We start from the raw sequence: 24,945 nt of genomic DNA on the forward strand, positions 1-24,945 counted from the left end.
ACATAATAATTAAAAAAAGTGACTGGTTGCAGTTTTGTATAACTTATTTACAAGTAAGTCAGTGTTGCACTCTGAAGAGCTTAATTGGTGTAAATAAGCAGCCATTTTCTACCGCTAGTCAGAGTCACCTGTTGAACTAAGAGCATGGACTGTTTTTGTGCTAACTTCACAGTTGGGTTTGATAGCTAACTATACTCCAACTTTAGTATACACACACACCAGCCATCATTTTATGCATTGTACAAAGATTAAATACTGCCTTTAATGCTACATTTTTATCTTTTTGTATCCCCATAATGTATTTTTTGGGGTGGCTGACTACTGGAATAAGTTGAGTAGCAAAAATCAATATTCAGTCATGACAGCTTATTAAAGGGTTGGAAGGCCATGCTCGGCATTACAGCTACTTTTACACATTACTACAATAGGAATGAAGCCTTGTCAGTAGTAAGTAATATACTACTGTAACTGCTGGTATACTAAGTAGTCACCCAGAAAGACAAGATGTGACTGTGACCACTACCTGTTTAATTAACATGTCATTCCTTCTATGTAGTGTAATAAGTACATTGGTTAAAATACCCTGTTTATTTGCCAGGAAATCTAATTAAAGAAAACTGAAGATGCCAGGCAGGAGAAGACCTATTCACCAGTATCCTGAGAATGCTGTCACCAAAGCTCTCCGAGCCATTTGAGAACAAAAGTTACCTATCAGAGAGGCAAGTCAGAAGTTTGGTGTGCTGAGCAGAGCTCTTGTAGATAGACTTCATAATCACACACCAGAGGGACCAATAAGAATGGAACCTTCAACAATTGTAATGAAACATGAGGAACATAAGACTGATCTGTGGTTAACAAGCACATCTAAGTGTGGTTTTGGACAAAAGAAAGACAATCTCTTGAATACGAAGCATCATTGTGGATGATGGAAGGAATACATCATTCAGAGACAATGGACTGTGGACTAACTTACGTTCATCTTTCTTAGAAAGACACCCTACCTTGAGTTACAGTACAAGTGGTTTAAAAAGTTAATAGACTGCACCCATGATCTACGGGTAGTGTCTTTGATTACTAATCAAAACATCCGTGGTCCTGTGTTTGAAAGCCACCACTGCTTAAATTTTGATTAATAATCAGCTTTGGTGGCCAAAGGCTTCCAGCATAAGAAGTCACCCTCATTCTGCCAACAGCCTTGTCAAAGAGGGTGGAGGAGTGAACAGAGGTTCAGGGTACTTTCTTGTAGGAAACTGCCCCTAAAGGCAGAAAAATCAGCAATGATCAATGGCATGAGGATGCAGAAGGCAATGGAAATCACTGCATTAAAGACACATATAATATATCCACAGGAAATGTGGCCTGTAATTGAAAAAGTGTCATGAAGATCTCTCCATTGGCAAAAGAGTCTGGAATAGTCCCCCATTCGGATCTCTGGGAGAGGACTGCCAAGGGGGAGGCAGCCATGAGAAAAAGATTGAATAACCAACAGAAGGATAATGTTCTAAGAGCTGGGGTGTGGAATGTCAGATGTTTGAACATGATAGGGATGCTAGAAAATCTGAAAAGGGAAATTCAAAGACTGGGTGTCAGTGAGGTGAAATGGAAAGAAGACAAGGATTTCTGGTCAGATGAGAACAAGGTTACATCAACAGCAGCAGAAAATAATATGACAGGAGTAGGATTCATTATGAGTAAGAAGGTAGGGCAGAGAGTATGTTACTGTGAACAGTTCAGTGATAGGGTTGTTCTTATCAGAATCGACAGCAAACCAACATCAACAACAATCATTCAGGTATACATGCCAACATTGGAAGCTGAAGATGAAGCAATAGAGAAAGTATATGAGGATATTGAAAGGGTAATGCAGTACATGAAGGGAGATGATAATCTAATAGTCATGAGGGACCGGAATGCAATTGAAGGGGAAGGAATAGAAGAAAAGATTACAGAGGAATATGCGCATGGGACAAGGAATGCGAGAGGAGAAAGACTAATTGAGTTCTGTAATAAATTTCAGCCAGTAATGGCGAATATTCTCTTCAAGAATCACAAGAGGAGGGAGTATACTTGAAAAAGACTGGGTGATACGGGAAGATTTCAGTCAGATTACATCATGGTCAGACAGAGATTCTGAAATCAGATACTGGATCGGAAGACATACCCAGGAGCAGATATAGACTTAGATTGCATTGTAGTAGTGATGAAGAGTAGGCTGTAGTTTAAGAGATTAGTCAGAAGTGGGATATGGAAGTACTAAGGAATGATGAGATATACTTGAAGTTCTCTAAGGCTATAGATATAGAAATAAGGACTAGGTCACTGGCAAGTACAGTTGAAGAGGAGTAGTCATCTCTAAAAAGAGCTGTCACAGAAGTTGGAAAGAAAAACATAGGTACAAAGAAGGTAACTGTGAAAAACTGGGGGTAACAGAAATAGTACTTCAGCTGATCGATCAAAGAAGGAAATGCAAAAATGTTCTGGGAAATTCAGGAATACAGAAATACAAGTCGCTGAGGAGTGAAATAAATCAGAAGTGTAGGAAAGCTGAAACAAAATGGCTGCTTGAAAAAGCGAAGAAATTGAAAAAGAAATGACTGTCAGAAGCACTGAAACAGCATATAGGAAAGTCAAAACAACGTTTGGTGAAATTAAAAGCAAGGGTGGTAACAACATTAAGAGTGCACCGGGAATGTTGAAAATCAAGTGGTCTGATAAGGTAAGGAATGGACGAGGTTCTGCACAGAATCAGAGAGGAAAGGAATATGTGGAAAACACTAACAAGGAGAATGGACAGGGTGATAGGACATCTGTTAAGACACTAGGGAATGACTTTCATGGTACTAGAGGGAGCTGTAGAGGGCAAAAACTGTAGAGAAAGGCAGGGATTGGAATGCATCCAGCAAATAGTTAAGGATGTACGTTTCAAGTGCTACTCTGAGATGAAGAGGTTGGCACAGGAGAGGAATGTGTGGCAGGCCACATCAAACCAGTCAGAAGACTGATGACTTTCTTTTTTTTTTTTTTAAAAAAAAAAAAAAAAAGAAGAAGAAGAAGGCTACACTACTCAGTCTGGCAGTGACAAAATAACAATTACAGTGCTTTTGTTGTTCACAGCAAGTGGGGAGATTGTTCCACTAATGGTTGTGTTTCCACACATGTGAACACATAAGGAAATAGTGAACAGTATGCCTAAGGGTTGGTTTTTGGGAAGATCTGAAAGTGGGTGGAAGAAAAGTGACATTTTCTTTGAGTATATCATAAATAGTATTGATAGGCTCCTCATTGGAAAATTAGTTCCAAAGCCTGTTCTGCTCCATGGTGATGGACACAAGACTCACATTACTATGGAACTGAGTTAAAATGTGCTCAGAAACAAACACAATTATATAGTGCTTGCCACCCAATACAACTTTCATTCCACAGCCAGTTAAAGTTAGTGTCTTCAGGCGACTAAAATCTGGATGGAAGAAAACTATTAGACACTGGCAAAACCAGAAAAAAATGTCAGTGTGGTTTTTTTCCAAATCTACTTTCTGTCTGATTTTAGCCATTGGGGTTAGAACAACAAAGCCTTCCAATTTCTATCCAAAATGGATTTAGAAAATGTGGGACCTACCAATTTAATCCTGTTGCCATAGATCATACAAAATGTATCCAAAATCAGATGTGTTATTTTAGAATGCATTACCTCTGCAACAGAGGACATAAATACTGAAGAGTTTGTCAACTGACTTATGATATTTAGTTATCGATTCAGAGCTCGTCAACATCCACGTAGAACCAGGGTTGTATGAAGTTCAAGGAACAGAATTTATTCAACATCCTGATGATCCGGTTTCTGCACCAGATATCATTAGCATTCCCTCAAGACAGTCTAAAGAAATCTTCATTCCTCTGTTTACCTCCAGTCTCACTCTCCCCCCAACATAGCCTATTGTATCAACCAAATCTTTGCTCTGTTACTTTATTCCAGCCCCACTGTCATTTCTTCAGCACAACTTATTGAATGTAATGAAATCTCAGCTTCCATGTCTGCTTCTTGTTCCACAGTTATACAGATGAGCAACTTGACTCAGGTTCCTAATACTCCAAACATATGGTAGCACAAGCTGCGACATCGTCGCGAAAAAACACTGTGACCCATATATGTAATAAGTTTCCTTTAATTTACGTCTATGGTCACAATCTTTTTTGTTTAACAAATTACTGGTTTCGGTCTTTAATGACCATCATCAGATTTGTTTTTATGAAACAGGTCACAATCTTTTTTGTTTAACAGATTACTGGTTTCGGTCTTTAATGACCATCATCAGGTCTGTTTTTATGAAACAGATCTGATGATGGTCATTAAAGACCGAAACCAGTAATCTGTTAAACAAAAAAGATTGTGACCTGTTTCATAAAATCAGATCTGATGATGGTCATTAAAGACCGAAACCAGTAATCTGTTAAACAAAAAAAATTGTGACCATAGACGTAAATTAAAGGAAACTTATTACATATACGGGTCACAGTGTTTTTATGAAACAGATCTGATGATGGTCATTAAAGACCGAAACCAGTAATCTGTTAAACAAAAAAGATTGTGACCTGTTTCATAAAATCAGATCTGATGATGGTCATTAAAGACCGAAACCAGTAATCTGTTAAACAAAAAAGATTGTGACCTGTTTCATAAAAACAGATCTGATGGTGGTCATTAAAGACCGAAACCAGTAATCTGTTAAACAAAAAAGATTGTGACCATAGACGTAAATTAAAGGAAACTTATTACATATACGGGTCACAGTGTTTTTATGAAACAAATCTGATGATGGTCATTAAAGACCGAAACCAGTAATCTGTTAAACAAAAAAGATTGTGACCTGTTTCATAAAAACAGATCTGATGATGGTCATTAAAGACCAAAACCAGTAATCTGTTAAACAAAAAAGATTGTGACCATAGACATAAATTAAAGGAAACTTATTACATATACGGGTCACAGTGTTTTTATGAAACAGATCTGATGATGGTCATTAAAGACCGAAACCAGTAATCTGTTAAACAAAAAAGATTGTGACCATAGACATAAATTAAAGGAAACTTACGTGGTAGCACATTCTTCCACGTCTGAATCAACAAAAGTAACTATTGAAACAGTGATACCTCATCGTTATGGTATTAGTTCACCATCAAATTGGTTCCATATCCTCTTCAGATTCAACAGAAGCATCACCTACGCAATCTATGAACAACACTGTTGCTTTTACAAGCAGGAAGAAACTCCTTTTTGAGACTTATCTGCATTATCCAGCTCCTATACCCGAACCTAAAACAAAAAGTAAGAAATCAGATGTAGAAAATGTTTCAACATCGCCTCATAAAGCAATCTCATCTGTCGCATGGTGAGAATGGTATTCACACAAAGAGGAGCCATTCTCTGGAGATATGAGGAAAAAAAAGAAAAGCATCAGAAAAAGCTCAAATCCAGAAGAGGGAAAAAGAAATGGGTCTAAGGAGTCATGGACAGGGTGCAAGATTCAAGTCAACATATAAACTTTGAACTAATAAAATGCAGAGACTGATGAAGAAGTGATTAGTGATTTTAAGGAATGATAATCTGAAAAAAAAATTCAAATGTTATCAATGCTCAAACTGGTTTTATTTAATGTGCACTGAATTCAAAGCGTTATCATATGACACTTTTTTTGTTCCCCACGCACCTAGCTCCATAGGACCAAACTGAGGAGCAAATCTCCATGGTCATGGAACATGTCAGTACATGAATTTACAACAGAAAAGTAATAATAGATAGAATAAAATGTTTATGACAAGCTACAAGTTTATATAAATACAATTTTTCAAGGAACTCCTTCACAGATTAGGAGTGACCCATGAGGAAGCTCTTCAGTTTGAATTGGAAAGCCTGCTGATTACTGCTAAGATTTTCGAATTCTTGTGGTGGCTCATCAAAAATGGATGGAGCAGAATACTGCATGCCTTTCTGCACAAGAGTCAAGGAGAAGCAGTCCAAATGCAGATTGGATTTCTGTCTAGTAATAGCTGAGTAAAGCTGTTAATTCTTGGGAATAAGCTGATATTGTTAATAAGAATTGTCAAAGAATATATGTATATTGAGAGACCAATGTCAGAATACCCAGACTAATGAACAGGTGCCAAAAAGAGGTTCATGAACTTACACCATTTATTGCTTCAACTGCCTGTTTCTGAGCAGAAAACACTCTTTGAGAATGGGAAGAGTTACCCTAAAATAAAATACCATATACCATAAGTGAATGAAAATAAGCAAAGCAGACTACTTTCATTTTGAACTATTGCTTACTTCAGATACTGTTCTAATAGTAAAAAGGCATTAAGTCTTTGATAAGATCCTGGACATGGACTTTCTACGTCAGTTTACTGTATCTGAACACCTAGAAATTTGAACTATTCAGTCCCACTAATCATGTACCCAATCTGTGTAATTAGAATGTCAGGTTTTGTTGAATTGTATATTAGAAACTGTTAAAACTGAGTCTTACTGTGACTTAGTTTATTTTCTACAAGCCTTGAACTTAAGTCTTGAACTGTTCTATTTGAAACAGTGCCAGTGTTGCATACAAAATACTTGACTAGCAAGCTAGTGACATCAGCAAACAGAAATATTTTAGAATCACCTGTAACACTAGAAGGCTTGTCATTTATATAAATAAGGAACAGGAGTAGCCCCAGCTCTGATCCCTAGGGCACCCCCCATTTAACCGTGCCCCACTCGAACCTCACATAGTAGCCATTCACACTGCAGTAGAGAATGACTGTTTGCTGTCTGTGGTGAACAAATTGTGAGCTACTCCCTGTACTCCATAATGGTCCAACTTCTGGAGCAATATTTTGGGATCAACACAAATGCTTTAGTTAAATAAAAAAAGATGCCTAGCATCTTCTGCTAAGGGTAAAAAGAATGAAGTAAGGGGAGTAGGTAAAACTACTCAATTTATTCTTATTCATGGACCTACTTTATTTTGTGGTGCGAAGTTAAATTTTTCTTTAATGAAAGTTTCTTCTTCTTCCAGTTTGGGTAACGGATGGATAACAGTTGCTTTTGTTGCTTGCAACTATGCAGGGAGAGCCGGTTTGGAATCCTTTGAAACTCGTGAAATCTTGGCTTACCGTACTATACCTGTTTCTGAGATTATTATTGCTAGTGAGGATTTCTACCTTTTACCGCACGGGAGTTTGTCTTTGTCTTGTCGTAGACGTTGTAAGATAAATTCCGATTGTAGTATTCACTTATGGGTGAAAGCTAGTGGTCCTTCTTTGGAAGATTGTCACATTGTGGGTGATTGTACTTTATATAATCAATGAAAGCAGTTCTCCATCCAGTATCTCACAGAGAAAAGGGAATATAGCATTTTCAGTTGGTAAATCACTTCTAAACCAAACTGTACATTTGACAGCAAATTATATGAAATGAAATGATCAGTTATCCTTATAAACACAGCCTTTTCAATAACTGTAACAAACACCTTTCTCCCTTTTTATAAAATGGCTTTATTACTGAGTACTTTGATTGTTCAGGAAACTAACCATTCCTAAATGAAAAATTACAAATATGGCTAAGTAGGGCTAACATGTGCAGCACAGTATGTTAGTATTCCTCTAGATACTCCATCATAGCCATGAGAGTCCTTAGAGTTCAGTGATTTAATTAATGACTCGATCTCCCACTTGTCAGTATCATGGAAGAATATTTCAGATATCAGTCTCGGAAAGCCATTTTCCAGGAAAGTTGTATGATTCCCTGTGGAAACAATTTTTTTTTTTTTTAAGTTCACCAGCTGTGTTCAGAAAGTGATTATCAAACGCTGCACATATATCTGACTTAATAGTATTAGAAATTTTTTATGTGCTGACTTTATATCCTCAACCTCATGCTGCTGACAGCCACTTCCTTCATGACTGACCACATAATTTTAATTTTATCCTGTGAATTAGCTATTCTTTTTGTGTACCACATACTCCTTGCTTCCCTAATAACATTTAAGCACCTTACAATACTGTTTGTAACAGGCTATTGTGGGTCAGTTGTGGCTAATTCTAACATTTTTATATAATTCCCACTTTGTTCTACATGATACCCTTATTCCACCAGCCAGCAGCCCAGGTGGCCTTTTACTGCTACCTTTTTACCCTGTTTTGAATGTTCTAATGGAAAGCAACTTTCAAAGTACATGAGAAATGTGTTAAGAAAAGCATTATATTTGTCATCTACATTATCAGCACTACAAAAATCCTACCTCTCTTGTTCCTTAATGAGGTTTAAAAAACTCTCAATTACAATTGAATTAGCTTTTCTACACAGTTTGTAATTGTACAAGGGTTGGGACTTAAATAGTGGCAACTATTTATCCACAACCGATACAAAAGAGTTACATGTTTGCACCTGTTACTGTCCTTCAAAGTAGTCACCAGCATTGTGTAGAACACATTGCCAGCGATGTGGAAGGCATAGTCTACCATTAGCAGAACCTGTTCTGTTGATGGTGCAAATGGAGTGGTCTACTGTCTGTCGAATCTCTGGAACAGTTCTGAAGCGAACGCCACAAAGTGGTTCCTTCATCTTCGGGATCAAATCAAAGTCACAAGGACTTTAAGTCTGGGGAGTATGGTGGATGGTACAATACTTCCCAGTCCCATTGACCGAACAGAGCAACCACAGCTTGTGCTGTATGTGCCCGCACATTGTCGTGCAAAATGCAAAATGATGAGTGGGTTGCGCAGAAAGTGTCGCTGCTTCTCTCACGAAGCTGGTTGCAGGTGATGCTCCAAAAACGAACAGTAATACTGTGCATTGGCAGTCTGCCATGGAGGAACATCATGCGTTAGGATAACACCATCACAGTCGTACACAAGAATCACCGTAACTTTAGACTACTCCATTCACACCATCCACAGAACAGGCTCTGCTAATGGTATAGTACGCCTTCCACATCACTGGCAATGGGTTCTACGCAATGTTGGTGACTACTTTGAAGGATAGTAACAGCTGCAAACACGTAACTCTTTTTTAAAGGTTGTGAATAAATAGTTGCCACTATTTAAGTTCCAACACTCGTATATAACATTTGTTTGAGCACAAAAACCTTTTAATGGTAAAATTTGTGCATCATAATCTGAAAGTCCATTCACCCTTTTGTTAACAGAATGCAAAATCAATAAAATATTGTCTATGGTTGGGCTACTGTCCCCTCGCACCCTGGCTGGAAAAAAATACAGTCTGCATCATGGATTTAGGGGATCTTCCTACATCCTTTTTCTTGCACAATCACATACAAAATTAATATTGAAGTCACCACACTGCAACTAATTTTTGGTACTTCTTAGAATGTGAAGCAGTGATCTAGGGGTAGTGTCTTTGATTAGTAATCGAAACATCCTCATTCCCAAGTTCAAAACCCGACACCGCAGCTGAGGACTTCCGTCATAAGAAGTCACCCTCATTCTGCCAACAGTTTTGTCAAGGAGGGTGGAGGAGTGGACACAGGTTCAGAGCACTCTCTTGTCCTTGGAGTGGGAAACTGCTGCTGAAGGTGGAAGAATCAGCAATGATCAACAGTGTGAGGATACATAAGGCAATGGAAACCACTGCACCCTTAAAGACACATAGCATGTATCCACAGGACATGTAGCTTGTAACTAAAATGTCTGAAGCTTGAATGTGGCAAGGAATCTTGAAAAACTGAAAAGGGAAATGCAAAAGCTCAGTCTAGGTATAGTAGGAGACAGTGAAGTGAAGTGGAAAGAAGACAAGGATTTCTGGTCACGTAAGTATAGTGTGATATTGACAGCCGCAGAAAATGGTATAATGGGAGTAGGATTTGTTATGAATAGGAAGGTAGGGTAGAGAGTGTGTTATTGTGAACAGTTTAGTGATAGGGTTGTTCTTATCAGAAATCAACAGCAACAATGATAGTTCTGATATACGTACTGATGTCGCAAGCTGAAGATGAGGAGATAGAGAAAGTATATGAGGATATTGAAAGAGTAATACAGTACCTAAAGGGAGATGAAAATCTAATAGACATGCGGGACTGGAATGCAGTTGTAGGGGAAGGAGCAGAAGTGAAAGTTACAAAAGAATATGGGCTTGGGACAAGGAATGAGAGAGAAGAAAGACTAATTGAGTTCTGTAATAAATTTCAGCCGGTAATAGTGAATACTCCGTTCAAGAATCACAAGAGGAGGAGGTTCATTTGAAAAAGGCCTGATGATACAGGAAGATTCCAGTTGGATACATCATGGTCAGAGCGAGATTTCGAAATCAGATACTGAATTGTAAGGTGTACCCAGGAGCAGATACAGACTCAGATCACAATGTAGTAGTGATGAAGAGAAGGCTGAAGTTTAAGAGATTAGTCAGGAAGAATCAATATGCAAAGGAGTGGAATACGGAAGTACTAAGGAATGACAAGATCACATGAAGTTCTCTCAAGCTATAGATATGGCAATAAGGAATAGATCAATCGAAAGAACAGTTGAAGAGGAATGGACATCTCTAAGAAGGGCAGTCACAAAAGTTGGAAAGAAAAAGATAGGTACAAAGAAGGTAACTCCAAAGGAACCATGGATATCAGAAGAAGTACTTCGGTTGATCAACAAAAGAAGGAAGAACAAAAATGTTCAGGGAAATTCAGAAATACAAGTCACAGAAGAATGAAATAAATCAGAAGTGCAGGGAAGCTAAAACAAAATGGCTGCATGAAAAAGGTGAAGAAATTGAGAAACAAATGATTGTTGGAAGGACTGACTCAGCATGTAAAATTAGAGAGATTTGAGCACGCACAGAGGCTTTCAGACAGTCGTTCTTCCCGTGAACCATACACGACTGGAACAGGAAAGGGAGGTAATGACAGTGGCATGTAAAGTGCCCTCCGCCACACACTGTTGGGTGGCTTGCGGAGTATAAATGTAGATGAAGGTGTAGGTATAGGAAAGTCAAAACAATCTTCAGTGAAATTAAAAGCAAGGGTGGTAATATTAAGAGTGCAATGGGAATTCCACTATCAAATGAAGAGGAGAGAGTGGATAGGTGGAAAGAGTACATTGAAGGACTCCATGAGGGGGCAGATTTTTCTGATGTGATAAAAGAAGAAACAAGAGTTGATTTAGAAGAGATGGGGGATCCAGTATTAGAATCTGAATTTAAAAGAGCTTTGGAGGACTTAAGAACAAATAAGACAGAAGGGATACATAACATTCCATCAGAATTTCTAAAGTCGTTGGGGAATGTAGCAACAAAACAACTATTCAAGTTGCTATGTAGAATGTATGAGTCTGGCTACATACCATCTGACTCTCGAAAAAATATCATCCACACAATACCAAAGACTGCAAGAACTGACACGTGTGAGAATTATGACACACTCAGCTTAACAGCTCATTTATCCGAGTTGCTGACAAGAATAATATACAGAAGAATGGAAAAGAAAATTGAGGATGTATTAGATGAGAATCAATTTGACTTTAGGAAAGGTAAAGGTAGCAGAGAAGCAATTCTGATGTTGCAGTTAATAGTGGAAAGAAGACTAAAGAAAAATTGAGACACCTTCATAGGGTCTGTCGACCTGGAAAAAGCGTTTGGCAATGTAAAATAGTGAAAGATGTTTGAAATTCTGAGAGAAATAGGTGTAAGCTATAGGGAGAGACAGGTAACACACAATATGTACAATTGCCAAGAGGGAATAATGGGAGTGGACAACCAAGAATTAAGTGCTCGGATTAAGAAGGGTTTAAGACAGGGATGTAGTCTTTCACTGCCACTGTTCAATCTATACCTCAAAGAAGCAATGATGGAAATAAAAGAAAGATTCAGGAGTGGAATTAAAATTCAAGGTGAAAGGATATCAATGATACAATTCACTGAAGACATTGCTGTCCTGACTGAAAGTGAAGAAGAATTACATGATCTGCTGAATGGAATGAACAGTCTAATGAGTACAGAATGTGTATTGAGAGTAAATTCAAGAAAGACTACAGTAATGAGAAGTAGCAGAACTGAGAGCAGCAAGAAACTTAATATCAGGATTCTTGGTCATGAAATAGATGAAATTAAGGAATTCTGCTACCTAGGCAGCAAAATAACCAGCGACGGACAGAGCAAGGAGGACATCAAAAATAGACAAGCACTGGCAAAAAGGACATTCCTGGCCAAAAGAAGTCTACTAGTATCAAACATAGGCCTTAATTTGATGAATAAATTTCTGAATATGTATGTTTGGAGCACAGCATTGTCTGGTAGTGAAACATGGACTGTTGGGAAACCGGAGCAAAAGAGAATCGAAGCATTTGAGATGTGGTACTACAGACAAATTAGGTGGACTGATAAGGTAAGAAATGAGGAGGTTCTGCACAGAATCGGAAAGAAAAGGAATATATGGAAAACACTGAAAAGGGGAAGGGACAGGATGATAGGACATCTGTTAAGACATCAGGGAATGACTCCCATGGTACTAAAGGGTGCTGTAGAGAGCAAAAAGTGTAGAGGAAGACAGAAGTTGGAATATATCCAGCAAATAATACAGGATGTAGGTTGCAAGTGCTACTCTGAGATAACTTTTTCATGTCCTTATTGTCCTGGAATCTCTTACCATGTAATGCCTCCTTCGGTGCACCAAACAAATGGAAATCACTAGGTGCCAAATGGGACTTAAGGGGGATGAGGCAGTACTTCCCAGCCCATTTTGTCAATGGTTTCATGGGTTAGTTGAGCAATATGAGTATGTGGGTTGTCTTACTGGAGAATCACACTTCTCCTCTAAGATCCATGACATCTCTCTCTCACGGCTGGCTTCACCTTATTTAAAAGCAAATCTGAGTAGTATTGGCTGTTCATTGTATGCTGCTCTTCAAGATAATCACAAAAAACTGGACCTTCAGCATCCCAAAACACCGTCAACATGGCTTTTCCTGCTGATGCTTGGATTTTGAATTTTTTCTTGACAGGTGAGTTGGTGTGCTTCCACTCCCATACATATTGAGGTGCAGGCCATGCCTGGTGAAACCTAATCTATTGATAGACTAAGATGGCAACACCGCAAAGTGAGCTGTGCTCTCTGCCATCACTGCCTTCTCAAGCCCCATGTTAACATGCCTAACAGTAGCATCAAGATGAGGCTGATCATGACACTGAAACAGTTGCACTAAGTGCACATTTGTGCCACCAGTCTGAATAGCTGTCTTTTCTGGGTCACCACCCACATCATACTCTCCATCCCTATCAAGACTATTCTCAGCTTCACCCACAATGATAGCAATAGTGACATACCATTCAAGTGTAGATTTTGTTAAATATGAACATCCTTTTTATATTAATAAACAGTAACCAATAAAATATTACTCTAAACCAACTCTACGGCATTTATTTTACAATTTTATTCTGGCTTATAATTTGGCAAGCAGTTGGCTGGCTGTTGGAAAATTCAGCTCTAATATTTTGAACTTAATTTTTAATATCAAGAACTTGACAGTAGTAATTCATCGTGTATGCTTCAGGAGGACAATGAATTCAGTTTATAACATGTATCAACAGCTTTTCATAATGTTTAGAATCACTAGTTGTTATCTAAATCCACATCTGTACTTTGCAAACCACATGAAGTGCATGGCAGAAGGTACATCCGCCTGTACTAGTTGACATTTCTTCTTCCCATTCCATTCATGTATGCAGCATGTGAAGCATGATTATTTAAAGTCCTCCACGCATGCTGTAATTAATCTAATCTTGTCCCCATGATCCCTGTGGGAGCGATATGTTGGGAGTTGTATATTTATAGAGTCATAACCTAAAGCTGGCTCTAGAAAATCTGTAAGTAGGATTTTCGGTTGTATATTTATAGAGCCACCATAACCTAAAGCTGTCTCTAGAAAATTTGTAAGTAGGATTTCTTGTGAGAGTTATGTCTATCTTCATGAATCTGCCAGTTAAGTTTCTTCAACATCTTTGTAACACTCTCCCTCAGATCAAACAAACCTGTGACCACTTGTGCTGCTCTTCTCTATGCACATTCAATATCCCTTGCTAGTCGTATTTGGTACAGGTCTCATATTTTGTCTGATACTTCATAAGATAATACTTTTGATAATAACTGCAGATGTGACACTGAGTCAGACTCCTTTAGGAAATCAAGAAATACTGCATCTACCTGACCACCCTGACCCAGAGCTTTCAGTACTGGTATGTCATGTGACCCCTCCCCCTCCCCCCCATGAACCATGGACCTTGCCGTTGGTGGGAAGGCTTGCGTGCCTCAACGATGCAGATATCCGTACCGTAGGTGCAACCACAATGGAGGGGTATCTGTTGAGAGGCCAGACAAACATGTGGTTCCTGAAGAGGGGCAGCAGCCTTTTCAGTAGTTGCAGGGGCAACAGTCTGGATGATTGACTGATCTGGCCTTGTAACACTAACCAAAATGGCCTTGCTGTTCTGGTACTGTGAACGGCTGAAAGCAAGGGGAAACTACAGCCGTAATTTTTCCCGAGGGCATGCAGCTCTACTGTATGATTAAATGATGGTGGCGTCCTCTTGGGTAAAATGTTCCGGAGGTAAAATAGTCCCCCATTCGGATCTCCGGGCGGGGACTACTCAAGAGGATGTCATTATCAGGAGAAAGAAAACTGGCATTCTACGGATTGGAGCGTGGAATGTCAGATCCCTTAATCGGGCGGGTAGGTTAGAAAATTTAAAAATGGAAATGGATAGGTTAAAGTTAGATATAGTGGGAATTAGTGAAGTTCGGTGGAAGGAGGAACAAGACTTTTGGTCAGGTGAATACAGGGTTATAAATACAAAATCAAATAAGGGTAATGCAGGTGTAGGTTTAATAATGAATAAAAAAAATAGGAGTACGTGTAAGCTACTACAAACAGCATAGTGAACGCATTATTGTGGCCAAGATAGACACGAAGCCCATGCCTACTACAGTAGTACAAGTTTATATGCCAACTAGCTCTGCAGTTGACGAAGAAATTGATGAAATGTATGATGGGATAACAGAAATTATTCAGGTAGTGAAGGGAGACGAAAATTTAATAGTCATGGGTGACTGGAATTCGTCAGTAGGCATAACTTAATCATAGCTAATACTTGGTTCAAGAATCATGAAAGAAGGTTGTATACATGGAAGAACCCTGGAGATACTAAAAGGTATCAGATAGATTATATAATGGTAAGACAGAGATTTAGGAACCAGGTTTTAAATTGTAACACATTTCCAGGGGCAGAGGTAAAATAGTTCCCCATTCGGATCTCCGGGCGGGGACTACTCAAGAGGATGTCATTATCAGGAGAAATAAAACAATTGGTTATGAATTGTAGATTAAAACTGAAGAAACAGCAAATAGGTGGGAATTTAAGGAGATGGGACCTGGATAAACTGAAAGAACCAGAGGTTGTACAGAGTTTCAGGGCGAGCATAAGGGAACCATTGACAGTAATGGCGGAAAGAAATACAGTAGACGAAGAATGGGTAGCTTTGAGGGATGAAATAGTGAAGGCAGCAGAGGATCAAATAGGTAAAAAGACGAGGGCTAGTAGAAACCCTTGGATAACAGAAGAAATATTGAATTTAATTGATGAAAGGAGAAAATATAAAAATGCAGTAAATGAAGCAGGCAAAAAGGAATACAAACGTCTCAAAAATGAGATCGACAGGAAATGCAAAATGGCTAAGCAGGGATGGCAAGAGGACAAATGTAAGGATGTAAAGGCTTGTCTCACTAGGGGTAAGATAGATACTGCTTACAGGAAAATTAAAGAGACCTTTAGATGAAGGAGAACCCCTTGCATGAATATCAAGAGCTTTGATGGAAACCCAGTTCTAAGCAAAGAAGGGAAAGCAGAAACGTGAAAGGAGTATATAGAGGGTCTATACAAGGGGACGTACTTGAGGACAATATTATGGAAATGGAAGAGGATGTAGATGAAGATGAAATGGGAGATATGATACTGCGTAAAGAGTTTGACAGAGCACTGAAAGACCTGAGTCGAAACAAGGCCCCGGGAGTAGACAACATTCCATTAGAACTACTGACAGCCTTGGGAGAGCTAGTCCTGACAAAACTCTACCATCTGGTGAGCAAGATGCATGAGACAGGCAAAATACCCTCAGACTTCAAGAAGAATATAATAATTCCAATCCCAAAGAAAGCAGGTGTTGACAGATGTGAAAATTACTGAACTATCAGTTTAATAAGTCACACCTGCAAAATACTAACGCGAATTCTTTACAGACGAATGGAAAAACTGATAGAAACCGACCTCGGGGAAGATCAGTTTGGATTCCGTAGAAATGTTGGAACACGTGAGGCAATACTGACCTTACGACTTATATTAGAAGAAAGATTAAGGAAAGGCAAACCTACATTTCTAGCATTTGTAGACTTAGAGAAAGCTTTTGACAATGTTGATTGGAATACTCTCTTTCAAATTCTGAAGGTGGCAGGGGTAAAATACAGGGAGTGAAAGGCTATTTACAATTTGTAAAGAAAGCAGATGGCAGTTATAAGAGTCGAGGGGTATGAAAGGGAAGCAGTGGTTGGAAAGGGAGTGAGACAGGGTTGTAACTATCCCCGATGTTATTCAATCTGTATATTGAGCAAGCAATAAAGGAAACAAAAGAAAAGTTTGGAGTAGGTACTAAAATCCATGGAGAAGAAATAAAAACTTTGAGGTTCGCCGATGACATTGTAATTCTGTCAGAGACAGCAAAGGACTTGGAAGAGCAGCTGAACGGAATGGATAGTGTCTTGAAAGGAGGGTACAAGATGAACATCAACAAAAGCAAAACGAGGATAATGGAATGTAGTCGAATTAAGTCAGGAGATGCTGAGGGTATTAGATTAGGAAATGAGACACTTAAAGTAGTAAAGGAGTTTTGCTATTTGGGGAGCAAAATAACTGATGATGGTCGAAGCAGAGAGGATACAAAATTAAGACTGGCAATGGCAAGGAAAGCGTTTATGAAGAAGAAAAATTTGTTAACATTGAGTATAGATTTAAATGTCAGGAAGTCGTTTCTGAAAGTATTTGTATGGAGTGTAGCCATGTATGGAAGTGAAACGTGGACAATAATTGGTTTAGACAAGAAGAGAATAGAAGCTTTCGAAATGTGGTGCTACAGAAGAATGCTGAAGATTAGCTTGGTAGATCACATAACTAATGAGGAGGTATTGAATAGAATTGGGGAGAAGAGGAGCTTGTGGCACAACTTGACTAGAAGAAGGGATTGGTTGGTAGGACATGTTCTGAGACATCGAGGGATCACCAGTTTAGTATTGGAGGGCAGCGTGGAGGGTAAAAATCGTAGAGGGAGACCAAGAGATGAATACGCTAAGCAGATTCAGAAGGCTGTAAGCTGCAGTAGTTACTGGGAGATGAAGAAGCTTGCACAGGATAGAGTAGCAGGGAGAGCTGCATCAAACCAGTCTCAGGACTGAAGACCACAACAACAACAACAACAACATGTCATGTGACAAAAGTAAGAGCTGGGTTTCAGGATTTGTGTTTTCGGAATCCACACTGGATGGTATGAAGGAGACTGTTCTGTCACAGATATCTCATTATGTATGAGCTCAGAATATGTTTTTGTTAATGGGTGTGACACATACTTTCTTCCAACTATTGGGCACAGGTTTGTGTTTGTAGGATCTCCAATACATTATATTTAAAATAGAGATTAACTCAGCTGCAAATTCAGTATGGAATGTGATAGGGAGTTCATCGGGTCCTGGAGCTCTGTTAAGATTTAATAATTTCAGTTGGTTCGAGAATTAAACTGGGGCAGTTCTCTTGGGTTTTCCTTTGCAAATGAACTTTTGAAAATAGAGTTAAAACTTTCTGCTTTTACTTCGCTACACTCAACCCCACGAGTGACTGTACACTAACTCTGATGCCACTAACAGCTTTTACAAGCAATCAGAATATCTTTGATTTTTGTGAAAGATCATTGGGCAAAATTCAGCTACGTTAGTACTGAAGGCTTCACGAATTGCTCTCTTCACAGTCAAACATGTTTCATTCAGCATTTCTGTATCCAAAGCATTATGATCTGTTTTACAACTATTATGCAACAGTCTCTGTTTCTTCATAAGTTTCTTTACATGGAGGGTCCCTCCTATTATGAACTATTTTACTGGGTACATATCTCTCCTGAGCGTGGCCAACTATTCTTTTAAACTTGAGCCATTGCTCCTTTACGTACTCCTGTCCTGCACTGAAAAGTTTCAAGTCTCTCATTCAGATATGAACCTACTGCCTTTTTGTCTAACGTGATTTACTGAACATGCCTTACTGCTTGTTTTACTTGCCATTTGTACTTTGTTAGTCATTGTTACCACAACTGTGTTAACAGATTTACACATGTTGTTAACTGGCTGATAACTGTCGAAGTTGTACTACATCCTATCTCTTTTTAGAATTGACGTACCGGTAAATCTTCAAAGCTCCGTTAGTAATCAAGTGTGAACAATGAATTGAAATTAAGATGTTGAACAGTTGAACACGTCCCTGCAATGGCGCCCTGCTAAGGAGCCGATTATCAAATTCGATGATCTGTTATTAATAGCGGACGTCTCTCAGGTAACATTTCACGGAAGTTCTTATTTTTCTATCCGCATCTGAGAAGTGCAATAATACGTGTATTTTATTTATGTTTCCAGCTATCTGCATGTGAGCTGCAGTCCGTGTATCACAACTCGTACAACCTAAGGCTTTCTGCTGTTTTTCACGCACTGTACTACTCGAAGCAAGCGCAAATCATTCAATTCAGGTTTACATCCCATCTAACGGCATGCAGGAGAACTTTCCTACTGTAGGCGGTGCTGCCATCTCGACCACCCTCATGCAATTACGAATATATTCGATGGAGTCTGTGTTGACTGATAGTGTGTGCGCGAAATGAGGAGTTTGTAAATCTTGGTAAATTTCGGTGTTGTCGTACGCGGAAGTAATTGCGAGGTCGGGTTAAAGTGAGTGTCCAGAAAGTGTTTGAGAAATCGGAGAGGATGGTGAATTGTGACGGAAACTCTCGTTATGTCTGATATGAATCCATCTGTCAGAGGTTAATGGCATCGTCTGTCACATCAGTGACCCAGGTCAGTTAGCACGGAATGTGTGTGCAAGTTAATTGCTTCTAGTAAAGTAGAGACCTAATTACGTGGTATACAGTAGCGGTGTTCTTTGGCGATGTGTTCTGGTCTGCTAGGTTAAGAACTGTGACAGGTTCGTTTTTTATTAATTATGCGAACAAAATAATATTTTGTTTACGTTGACTTGGGAAAGTAATAAACTTTTGAACAGTGTATCCACAATTGTAGTTCGAGAGGCAAAATATGAATAAAAGTTTATTTAATGTCGTTTGTGATGTCATTACAGCTTGATTTGCGTGAATTGTGACATACAAATACATGAATGCAATGCGAACTACATGCACTTCACGAGCATTTTAGAGGAATGTGGACGTCAGTAGTTGTTTGCTTGATTCTAAAGTAACTGCATTTCTAAAGCAAACTTCCATTTGGGATGGTAAGTTGTGAATGACGATTAATCATAATCCTTGCAAGCGGCAGCTGCTCATTGATTCATTCATCGTATTACATAAAGGATGCATTCCAGCGAGGTCATAATCGTTGTAAGAGACAGTCGTGTCAGAGACCCTTATGGCGTGTCGTTAACGGTACATTGCTGCATACTTGCGCACAGATCTTTAATTTCCTGTTTCTAAAGCCACTGTGTGATATTATTGTTGAAACAGCGTCATTCATTTTATGTTTGTAAACTGGCATCTGAAAGGGTTGTCAAGAACCGGTCAGAGTGTTAATAGTGTTGAAATATTGACCCATTAAACACCATCTCAGCGAACCTTAATTTGAGAAAACACTTGTATTCTTTAACACGTTGTGCGAATGATCTGTCGGTCTTGAAGTTCGGACGTAGTCAAGGAGGTGAACAACCGTAGGCGGTGTTAAGATGTGGTGATGTCCAATCCCCTTCACATTTTATTGCTGAAAATTAAAAATTGTGTTCTGCTAAGTTTCCAAGCAATACTTGTCATACAATCGTTCAAATTAGACGTTTTCCATTATTTTCAATGGCCAGAAGAATAGGACTATTATGCAGGGGTACAAATTATCCATTAATAGTAATTTCGGAATGAATAAGCGTTAATCACTTGCTTGACATGCTTTAAGCTCATTGCATGTTACAGATACTCTTCAACATGTTATTTCGTAGGAAAAACAGCTTGTACAGTTTTACTGAAAGACAGAATTTACGTGAAGCAAAACTGTGCTGTGTAAGTAAAAAGCATTGATCGTAAGCCTGATGTCAGCTAGAGGTCATTTCCAAGCTTATCGTTCCTGCTGCGAGTTATGGCATTCCTTAACAGGTGCATACAGGCAGTAGGTTGTCAGCTGTTTGCTGTCCCAGTCAAATAAGACGCAGTGCTTGCGGAACGCGATGTCAACAGTGAATTCAATATGGACATGAACAAAAATACGAGCTTTTACGTTCTACTGCTTTCATCAGGTGTCGGCTTTTTGCGTGAGAATCGGAAGTCGGGTTGTGGGAATAATTAGCTCACAGTTTTGATTTAACACACACAGTGAGTGTACGAATAATACCGATGCATGTATAAATTTCAGTGTCTTAGATCATTTACAAGACACTGTGATAATAAAGACAGAAGAACAGTGCATATATTAGATTCTATAATAGTGACTTTGCATCATAATGTGATAGAAATTAAAATTAAACGCGTTGTGCCCAAATACAACAAAATTTTAAGCAATCATTCATTTTTTATCAGCAAGAAGCATTCGGAAACTTAATCTGTAATTCTTAATGACCATTGCAGATAAATTCTCGTTGTAATATGAATGAAGTTCTGGTATATTGCGTGGGGTATGAGGTACTAATTCAGCATCACAATTATCAAAATATTCCGGGCTATTATGCCGTGGTCGAATGGATTTCAGCTTAAAACGTCGGGTTTTAAGTTGAAATCCATTCGACCACGGCGTAATAGCCCGGAATATTTTATTACTTGTGATAATTCAGACCGTAAAAGTTTACATTTTACAATTAATTCAGAATCAACATATATAGGATGCTGATGTCTCGACGTTATTCGACGCTAGAGACAGAAAAATTAAGACATAGGATAAAAAGTCTACGCTAAATCAGTCACATGCATTTGTCTGTTCCAGATGCTCAACTGTTTTCGAGCACACAACAAATGCGCTGACACTTCACGGAAGAAAGTTAACAGAACGTATCGTCAGCCTCAGCTACTTACGAATTATCTTTACGCCATTATTCAGTGAGCGGCAGAGGGTACTTAACGCCTTTATTCACTGGGCGGCAGAGGGTACTTCGTACCACTATTAGAGATTTTCCTGTCCTACAACCATTCGCATATTAATTGAGGGGAAAAATGATAACCTACTACATGCCTCTACGCGCCGCTGTTCAATGCGTGGAAGAGGTACCTCCTATCACTATTAGCGAATTTTATGTCCTATAAGCATACATATATTCAGTGAGTGAAATATGGTAACCTTCTGTATGCCTCTGTACGGGCCTAAATCTCTCTCCATGTATCGCACCCCGGCGAGAAAGAAGACGCAAGTCGAAAACCGGCAATTTTAGTTTATGTCACTGAAATTCTGTAAGCCGAGTTTTATCGAGTGTAGCGTTTTAGGGTTCTTGGCGGGGTGCGATACGTTATGAAGAAAACAGTTCTGTAAATTTAGCAAACAGAGTTTCGCGAGAACAGAGTTGCCTTCATTCCAGAGCGTATCTTACACTTCCGTAACGACATCATGTTTCCAGCCTGAATTCGTTTGATTTGTGCTATCGTGTCTACTTGACAAGAATTCAAAAAACTGGAGCCGTACTCCAAGAAATTAGCGCGCTAGAGTCTTGAATGTGATTTCATTTATAGAAAGAACCATTGCACTTCCCCAGAATTCTTTCAACAAGTCCGTGTCTTCTTTTAGCCATCGTTAATACTAATTTCATGTGTTCGTGCTTTTGCATATTGATTTGTAGTATCAACCCTAAATATTCTTATGATGTGACGTGTTTCAGATATCCACTATAGTCTTGTAATCGGATAATATTCGGATCTTTCTCTTTGTTATTAGACATTATTTTGCAATAATCTACGTGTAAAGAGAGCTGCATTCAGTACACCAAGCTGAAATTTTGTCCAAGTTTTTCTGCATTTCCTAGCTATAGTTCTGCGACAATATTTTCCTCTAGGATCACTCGTATCGCCAGCGAACATTATTACAGTGCTGCAGATTCTATCTGATCAATCTGTTACTTATACTGCGAACTCTAGAGATCATGTTACGCTTTTTGTAGCTTGCAGGGCCGCTTCGAGAAAATTTATCCTCACAACCAACTTATCATTTGGTGCCAATTAATCGTGATGATGGCTTTTAAATGGATGAGGCTTGGAGGCATTGATTTCTTTAATTGCTTCAAAAAGAAAACATTTTATGAGTAATGACATGTCTAGCGATAATTATTAATGCGACATCTGGATTTTAACGCCGCGAACCCACATTCTACCAGATGGCGTGTATGCTACTTCGCGTCATAGATATTCGAAGTGGGCACTGAACTCCATAGATGGCGATCATGTATCGATCGCCCCTGCGTATGCGTCTCTGCGCCAATATTTTGAATAAATTTAGCGATGTGAACTAGCGCTATCCAGTGTAAAACATTCACCTGAAGATGGCTGATTAGTTGTCAGCCGAAATATTGTGGGAAGAAGTCGACACCATCCAGTTGCAATCCCGAAAGTTCATTGGATACGTAAAAAATGGTTCAAATGGCTCTGAGCACTATGGGACTTAACTTCGGAGGTCATCAGTCTCCTAGAACTTAGAACTACTTAAACCTAACTAACCTAAGGACATCACACACATCCATGCCCGAGGCAGGATTCGAACCTGCCACTGTAGCAGTCTCACGGTTCCAGACTGTAGCGCCTAGAACCGCACGGCCATCCCGGCCGGCAAATACGTAAAACCAAGTTCAAAACAAATGTGTACCTACTTTAGTAACGAAAAATGGCAAACACCCACCATGTTTTAATAGTGTAATTCCGAGAAGTTAAGAGTGCTACATTCCCCCTGCAAAAGACAGTGTTGGGAAACTGGTGGAAAAAAACACAATGGCAATTTGTGCATACACAATGAGGGCGGTATGTGAAGTGTGAAATAATTTCCACAGCCAGATCATTGCAGAAGATCTATCAGGAAATCTTTATCGTACCTGAAGTCAATGAACGGATCTAAACCTTCCATCAGCTCTCTTGTGGATAAGTTTGGTGTAGAAACTGACGACAAACAGAGCACTTTTAAAAACACATTCACACATGAGGATACTGTCATACTAATGTTTGACAACTACCAGCACCACATACATTCGCAAATGAGAGGTACTGAATGAAGTGTCTCCACTATCCAAAAACAAAGATGACTGACTTAAAGTGCTGCTGGGATGGTATTCCTGTGAGATTCTGCACTGAATACACTGTGGAGGCAGACCATTTCCTAGCTCATTTTTATTAAAAAAATGGGCATCCATTTTCGATTTTGTGTGGTTTTCCTAAATCCCTTAAAGCGAATATTGAGTATTGAAGTACGTTCTTAGAAGAGGACCATGTACGTGGGTGATTTCCTTCCTCAATCTGAGTTTGCACTTCATCTATTTGTACATATTACTTAAGTCCCCCATCGCTTTTTTTTCTGTCTATATGTGAAGGCTGAGCTCAGGAAACACTATAGGGATTTTGATAAGGTCTTCACTAATAGATATACATTTATGAGGAAGGTATGTGTACATAATTTATAAATATTTCGTGAAAATTAGCTTAATTTTAAAGAACTAGCGACCTGTCCCGCCTTTGTACGAGTAGCTCTAAATGTCTGCTGCCGTCAACTTGTCTGGTGTAGTGGTAATTAATTTAATAGGATGGGTAGTGTCTTGAAAACAGGTGTATGATGAATAGCATCAAAAGTAAATCAAACATAACGAAGTGTAGTCAAATGACAACAGTTGATATTGGAAGAATTAGATAAGCAAATGAGACACTAACAGTAGTAGACTAATTTGTCTTTACAGGTAAAACTGTGATCTATTTGAAGATTGGCTTAATACCATAGCACTCTACTAGGTGTGTTCCTGTTGGAGGTGATATGCCGTTGCCTTTCTCTGACATTTGAACTAAGTTATTGAGCCAGTTATAGGGAGACCTGCAGTTTAACACAGACTCTGATCCACATTACTACTTGACATATTTTACATCAGCAAGTATTGCCAGAATTCAAAATGATGAGTGGCAAGTAAACGTCCCAGGCCTGACTGGAGACTGGATCCAAGACTTTTGGATCCATAGTGTGGAACTTCACCATTGATCTACCAAGCCACAATGGGTAGTGAAGTATCTGACAATGGCAGAACTAAATAGGTTATAACATGCAGACTAACAATGACAGCCAAAGTTTTTTGGAAAAAGGAAACATTTTAACATCGAGTATAAATTTAAAAGTTATGAAGTCTTCACTGAAGGTAGCAAATTTTCTGAAGGTGTTAGTCTGGAGTGTAGCCTTGCATGTCAAATGAAACTTGGACGATAAATAGTACAGATGAGAAGAGGAATCAAGCTTTTAAAATGTACTACAGAGGAATGCTGAAGCTTAAGTAACTAATCACGTAACTGAACTGAATGGGGGAGATAAGAAATCTATCACAACTTGAATAAAAGAAGTGATTGGTCAATAGGGCACAACCTGACGCATTAAGGAAGTATGGGTTCGGTAACAAATGGAAGCAGGAGAGGTAAAAATTGTAGGTGGAGATCAAGGCTTGTCTACAGTAAGCAGGTT

Source organism: Schistocerca serialis, chromosome 2, assembly GCF_023864345.2.
Source record: "Schistocerca serialis cubense isolate TAMUIC-IGC-003099 chromosome 2, iqSchSeri2.2, whole genome shotgun sequence".
NCBI lineage: Eukaryota > Metazoa > Arthropoda > Insecta > Orthoptera > Acrididae > Schistocerca > Schistocerca serialis.